Source organism: Micropterus salmoides, unplaced genomic scaffold (genome assembly GCF_014851395.1).
Source record: "Micropterus salmoides isolate LMB-PRFRI ecotype aquatic unplaced genomic scaffold, ASM1485139v1 Ms_hic_scaffold_13, whole genome shotgun sequence".
NCBI classification, from domain to species: domain Eukaryota; kingdom Metazoa; phylum Chordata; class Actinopteri; order Centrarchiformes; family Centrarchidae; genus Micropterus; species Micropterus salmoides.
This window is the reverse complement of record NW_024040374.1, coordinates 26,921,883-26,928,446: the sequence shown is the minus strand read 5'-3', so window position 1 is coordinate 26,928,446 and position 6,564 is coordinate 26,921,883.

The window sequence follows — 6,564 nt, the reverse complement described above, 5'->3', positions numbered from 1 at the left end:
CCTCTACCAAATGTCAGTGTTTCCTGTAGTTGCAGATAAGACCTGAACAACGTTCAGGAGGAATTTTGGACCATTCCTCTTTACAAAACAGTTTCAGTTCAGCAGTATTCTTGGGATGTGTGGTGTGAGTCGCTCTCTTAAGGTCATGCCACAGCATCTCAATTGAATTGGTTGAGGTCAGGACTCTGACTGGACCACTCCAGAAGGTGTATTTTCTTCTGCTGAAGCCATTCTGTTGTTGATTTACTTCTATGCTTTGGGTGGTTGTCCTGCTGCATCACCCATCTTCTGTTGAGCTTCAGTTGGTAGACAGATGGCCTTACATTCTCCTGCAAAATTTCTTGGTAAACTTTGGAATTAATTTTTCCGTCTATGTTTGCAACCGTTACAGGCCCTGAGGCATCAGAGAAACCCCAAACCATGATTCCCCCTCCACCATATTTCTCAGTTGGGATGAGGTTTTGATGTTGGTGTGCAGTGCCTTTTTACCTCCACACATAGGGTTGTGTGTTCCTTCCAAACAACTAAAATTTGGTTTCATCTGACCACAGATGCAGCTTTTTCTATATAGGTCTCTGATCTAACATGCCAATATTGCAGCGATTCATTATTTGTGAATGTGCTATTTAATATGAACTTAATTATTGTGAGCTCTCTCCTCCATTGACTCTGAATAGACCCTCAATTCATTCTTTACTGCGTTTGTCAGCCTTACATAGTGCTGCAGATATAAATATATAAATAAATATAATAAATATAAATCAATTTTGCACAAGGATGCTCAACAGGAGAGCCAAGCAGCTAAGCACACACTTTTAAAACCATGTAATAAACATGTGATTATAAAGGAGAAGTGTGGATGTAAAGGTTAGTACACACACAAACACTCATGCTGTGGACTGATTGCAAGTGGGAACAGCAAGTGTGGCTGATTACAGAGCACAAGTAAAATTACTGCATTAATAGAGGATTATGAAACAAACAAAATAAACAAATCAATGGAAAGCCTCACACATGCAGTGACTCTAGACTAGAGTTTTAGTAAGAGTGTGGCATGTTGTGTTTGACGTCTCTGGCAAAGGCCCACAAACTTGTCCTTGAGGTTGTTATAGCAACATCAAGGACGAGTAAGTGTTTGGCGGAGGATAAATTAAACCTCTCTATATGGAATAAAACAACGGCAACCTTGTCATTGTTATAATCATCCCCAGCATCTGATGAACAGGGTGCAACTCATCAGCACAAGAGCTGCCATGACCACTTCAACTGATACAGGCTGCCAAGACACATCTGAAGGCCTACTTATTATGTAGCTTGTGCTCTGATTTTACATTACATTACATTTTTTCATTAAAAACATAATTGCGTCTAGGTTTTTTTTTTTTCTTGGATATATAAAGTCTACTATTGCAGATTTCACACACTTCTGAAGCCTTTCTTTGTTTTGTATTGTTTTTTTTTAATGGGGCTCGAACTCAGCTTTGAAATAACTGAATTACCAAGAAATAAAAGGCTGAACCAAGACCAATATTCACAGCACTAGTGTACAGCAACGTGTTAACTCTCCACATCTGGGGTATCATGATGATTGACTAACTTAGACAAAGGGCTCTGATAAGCCCACTGTATGCAACCTGTCCAGCACTGCATGGCAAACAGACAAAGTTAACAACATAGTGGAGCTTTTAGCAGCTGAAGAGCAAGATATTTCCCTTGGGAGTTGGTGGAGACCAAAACAGAGCTAAAAGAGAGAGAAATAAAAAACTGTTTTCCTTCTTGTGATGTGAGCTGCAAACCATGCATGCCAGAAAGGTAGATATAACTTCACCTGGTTCTTAAGGCTAATGTTTAGGGATGGCAGTGTTCATCATGAGCTGAACTCAAAGATCTAAGACCTTTTTCTATGTACACAAAAGGCCTCAAAGTCAGTGTTAGTGAGCACTTCTCCTTTGCCAAGATAATCCATTCACCTCACAGGTGTGGTATATCAAGATGTTGATCAGACAGCATGGGTATTGCACAGGTGTGCCTTAGGCTGGCCACAATAAAAGGCCACTCGAAAATTTACAGTTTCACTGGTCCGGAAACCAGTCAGTATCTGGTGTGACCACCATTTGCCTCACGCAGTGCAACACATCTCATTCACATAGAGTTGATCAGGTTGTTAAAATGTTGGTCCACTCCTCTTCAATGGCTGTGCAAAGTTGCAGTCAGGTCAAGACCCCGATGAGGACGACGAGCATGCAGACGAGCTTCCCTGAGATGGTTCCTGACAGTTTGTGCAGAAATTTGATTATGCAAACCGATTGTTGCAGCACCTGTCCGGGTGGCTGGTCTCAGATGATCTTGGAGGTGATGCTGGATGTGGAGGTCTTGGGCTGGTGTGGTTAAACGTGGTCTGCAGTTGTGAGGCCGGTTGGATGTTCTGCCAAATTCTCTAAACATTCAGTTCACGGGCAACAGCTCTGGTGGACATTCCTGCAGTCAGGATGTCAATTGCACGCTCCCTCAAAACTTGCGACATTTGTTTGTGCTGTGTGATGGAACTGCACATTTTCGAGTGGCTTTTTATTCTGGCCAGCCTAAGGTACACCTGTGCAATACTCCTGATCAGCATCTTGATATGCCACACTTGTGAGGTGGATGGATTATCTCGGCAAAGGAAAGGTGCTCACTAACACAGACTTTGACAGATTTGTGAACAATATTTGAGAGAAATAGGCCTTTTGTGTACATAGAGAAAGTCTTTAACCTTTGAGTTCAGCTCATTATGAATGGGGGCAAAAACAAAAGTGTAGGCCACTGTGGACCGGACTGAAACAACTCAACAGCTATGGGATCAAATGCCATTTTGAAATTTTGTACAGACATTCATGGTCCCCAGAAGATGAATCCTACTGACTTTGGTATTCTCCTGACTTTTCATGATGCACCACCATGGGGTTCAGATTTGTGGCTTAGAGTGTTATTAGTTCTATGAGAAAATGTTAGCATGCTAACATGCCAAACTAAGACTGTGAACATGATATACATTAGTTTGTTAGCAGTCTCATTGTTAGCATTTAGTCTCAAAGCCTCACAAAGCTGCTGGTATAGCTGCAGACTATTGTTATTTTGTCAAAATCACTGCCCACATCTAGATTTTTTCAATTCAAATAATTGAATAGTGATTTAAATAATGAAGTCAAATTAAAATGGCACGTCTGGTTATCAGGCTAAATCTGTGGTGTGTTGGGAAATTAAGCGTCCCCACACAAACCCAACGTAGCATCTCTACTGCTTTCCACCTGTATTGTTCACCTGCTCTGATTAACAGCACATCAGCTCTGCCTGTTGGTCTGTAGAAGATGCAGAGCAACAACAATGTTCATTCTTGATATACAGAAAATATCAAGAACATGTGTGTGAACAAGTGGTAATTTCCTTTATTTACCACACCTAAATCACTTTCCAGTGAATGTGGAAACACGGGTGAGAAGATTTTAGTCCATACTATTCAAACTTGTACACTTTGACACTGTATTTTGGGCATGTTGTGGGACTTTTCTCTCTTATTTTCAGCTAAAGTGGCAATCAGGCTTGACTAGAGACTCATCACATCACTTTGGATTCAGCTTACTGTTGAATGGCTGAGGGTTATAAATGAAGGGGCTGCACATTCTGATTGACTTGGAAATGCACCGGGAAGCCAGCATGCAGGAGACAGTCTTTGCACTGTCATGGTGCGATCTGGGAAAGCCAGGGTTTAGGGCCCAGTAATTACCATGTGCCTTCTGGCAGAGATGTAAAGAGGCTTTCAATATCTCTATGCACCTGGAGACAGCCTTAAACCTAATAAGGTTTGGAGAAGGGAGAGTGATTGGTCTACCATTTGTAGATTTGTATAGATTTGACTGTACAATGAACACCGTTGACTCTGTGCAATATATCCCATGTGCCATTATTACATCTGTGCATAATTTTCATTTTCATTTGAGCAATTATCATAAGTGCAATTTTACTAATTCATGTGCAATTATTGTATAATACAGTTTGCTATATCTGAATTATGTGCATTGCCCTTCTACAACACTTTTATACTACCAGTATTTATTTATGCCGCAGGAGACTGTACTGTATAAGGCATAGTCCTTTAGTCTTATTTAATGTACAGTAACTTTGTTTTTTTTATTTATTTACTGTAAGAATGGTACTTTCTTGTCTCACATACAAAATATTTGGAAAACCCTATAGAAATGTTATTTTTGTCTGTTGTCCTTATACTCTCTGTATATAAGCATATTTGCTGTGTACCCAGTATAGTGTTTCTATTAATGGGTTGCCCTAAACCCATTCTCAATGAGGGCAATCCCAAAGTCTATTACAAGGCTAATTCCCTTTAGTTTGAGATAAGCACACGTGCACAGAAAAACCAAACACAGATTCTGCAGCAGTATTGTTCATATCTGAATTACAGGGGTGATTTCTATGGACAACTGTTACAGTGAGGTAATATAGGCAATCAGAGACCAGATTCCAAAATGGTGACCACATATAAGAGCAGCTATAGTTTGGCTGTTCATGAAGTTAGTATAGTGACACAAAAGGTAAAATGTTCTACAAAAGGGACATATCTTTAAGGGACCACGTCCATGAGGGGGCATTAGGCGGCTGAAATAGGTACTCAAGTCTAAGCTGGGATTAGCAGTGCAGCTCCGTATATTGCCAAGGGATTTCTCTTTTAACCTTATGCCTCTGGGTGATGCCGAGGGGGCGGGACAACACGGTGGGGCTGAGCTTCTTTGGTGATAGGAGATGTAAGCATGTAGGATGTAGGATGCTCCCTCACCCAAATTATTGCTCATCAAGTGAATGACTTCCCATTCATATGACAATTCAGATAGTCCATCCAAAAGCCATTTTATGTGTGCGGTCTTCTCTCACAAATCTAATGCTCATATACAAAAAAACATGCCAGTAAAGAAAGTGATGTTAGAGACTTACACCAGAAGTCTTCAAAACCTCTGCTCCTGTAATACCTGCACTTTAGAAAGAGCAAATCATTTAGCTTTAAGGTTTTTCAGCTCATTTTTACTATATGTTTTAATCATGAAATTGTCATCAAAGAGATACTTGCGTTATGAATTAGTAATATTTTCCTTGTATAAAGTACATGTCATTTCCACTCATAACCATGTTGCCTTTCTGCAATATATATATATATATATATATATATATATATATATATATATATATAATATGTATATATGTTTGCTTTTAAAGCCTATGAGTTTTTTCATGAGGTCATGGCAGGACATTTTTCTAATAGAATTAAGTCTGGTTGGTTAGCTGTTCTTGAAGTATCAATAGTAAGCAAGTAAGTAAGTAAGTAAGCAAGTACAATTATGGCTCATGTCAGTGTTATTATTATGATGAGATTATTATGTGCATTTGTTATTATTGAAGTATCATTTATGAGGCATGAATGTATAGTAGCATCTTCTGTTGCAGCTGGTTGAGTTGGTGCTATTTTTAACTTTTAGACAGCTAGTTAATCTTATAGCAATTTGTTGTATTTTAAAGCTCATCATAGGTTGTGTACAAAATCTATTGTATGTAATCAGCAAAGTAACTAGTAGTGTCGCTGTATTTTTTATTTTACCCCATTTATCTGACAGCTGTACCTACTATAAACTTTTCAAATTAATATTTTACCTAAGCAACATATACTAAGCTTATAAAATAAAATGCCACGTTAAAGATTAAATCAGGGGCTCCCAACCTTGTGAGCCCTTGCAACAAAATGTGTGTTTAGTTGTGGCCCCTTGTCACGTTTCAGAAATCTATGGCAGTTCCACCAAAGACACATTTCCTCTCTAATTTATGTAGCAGAACTGTGGGCTGTCTAAAGGAGTACATGTTGATAAATCAGTATTAACATGTAATCATGTCATTTTTCATAATACATCACAGGGGCCCTTTTGCTGTGAATACTTTCACCGTTGATATTAAATATTTAGCTGATCATACTTTTATTTAAATAGGATTTTGAATGCATTTGAATGCAACAGTAGGCTATATTTTCACATGAATGTATTGGTACTTTCACTTGGCCTAAGTCAGTGAACTGAATACTCCTTCCACCACTGTGTCAGAGATGTGTCAGAGTAGAAGTATGAAGTTGCATTAAATGAAAATACTCAAGTAAAGGATAGGCACCTCAAAATTGTACTTATGCAGGCCTAAACCTATGTAGACTTACTTACTTTCCACAACTGGTTGATACACTGTAGCTTTGAATTTCACACATTAGGCTATTGTATATTTGTTTCTCTTTAAAAAAAACAAAAAACAAACAGTTTCCCTGATGAAACAACACCAGTATTCATACAATATTACCATCAGTAGGACTATATATAAATATTTTTATAGGCCTACTTAAAATGTGTACATTCAGCAGGCTGCCTTCTTCATGTCTGTGACATTTGATTAATAGATATAGTTTTGAAATGTATTTTATGATCACTCCATCCATGCCGTGTCTGTGTTGTGAGCTGTGATGGCAGGCACAGGGATGCACAGGTC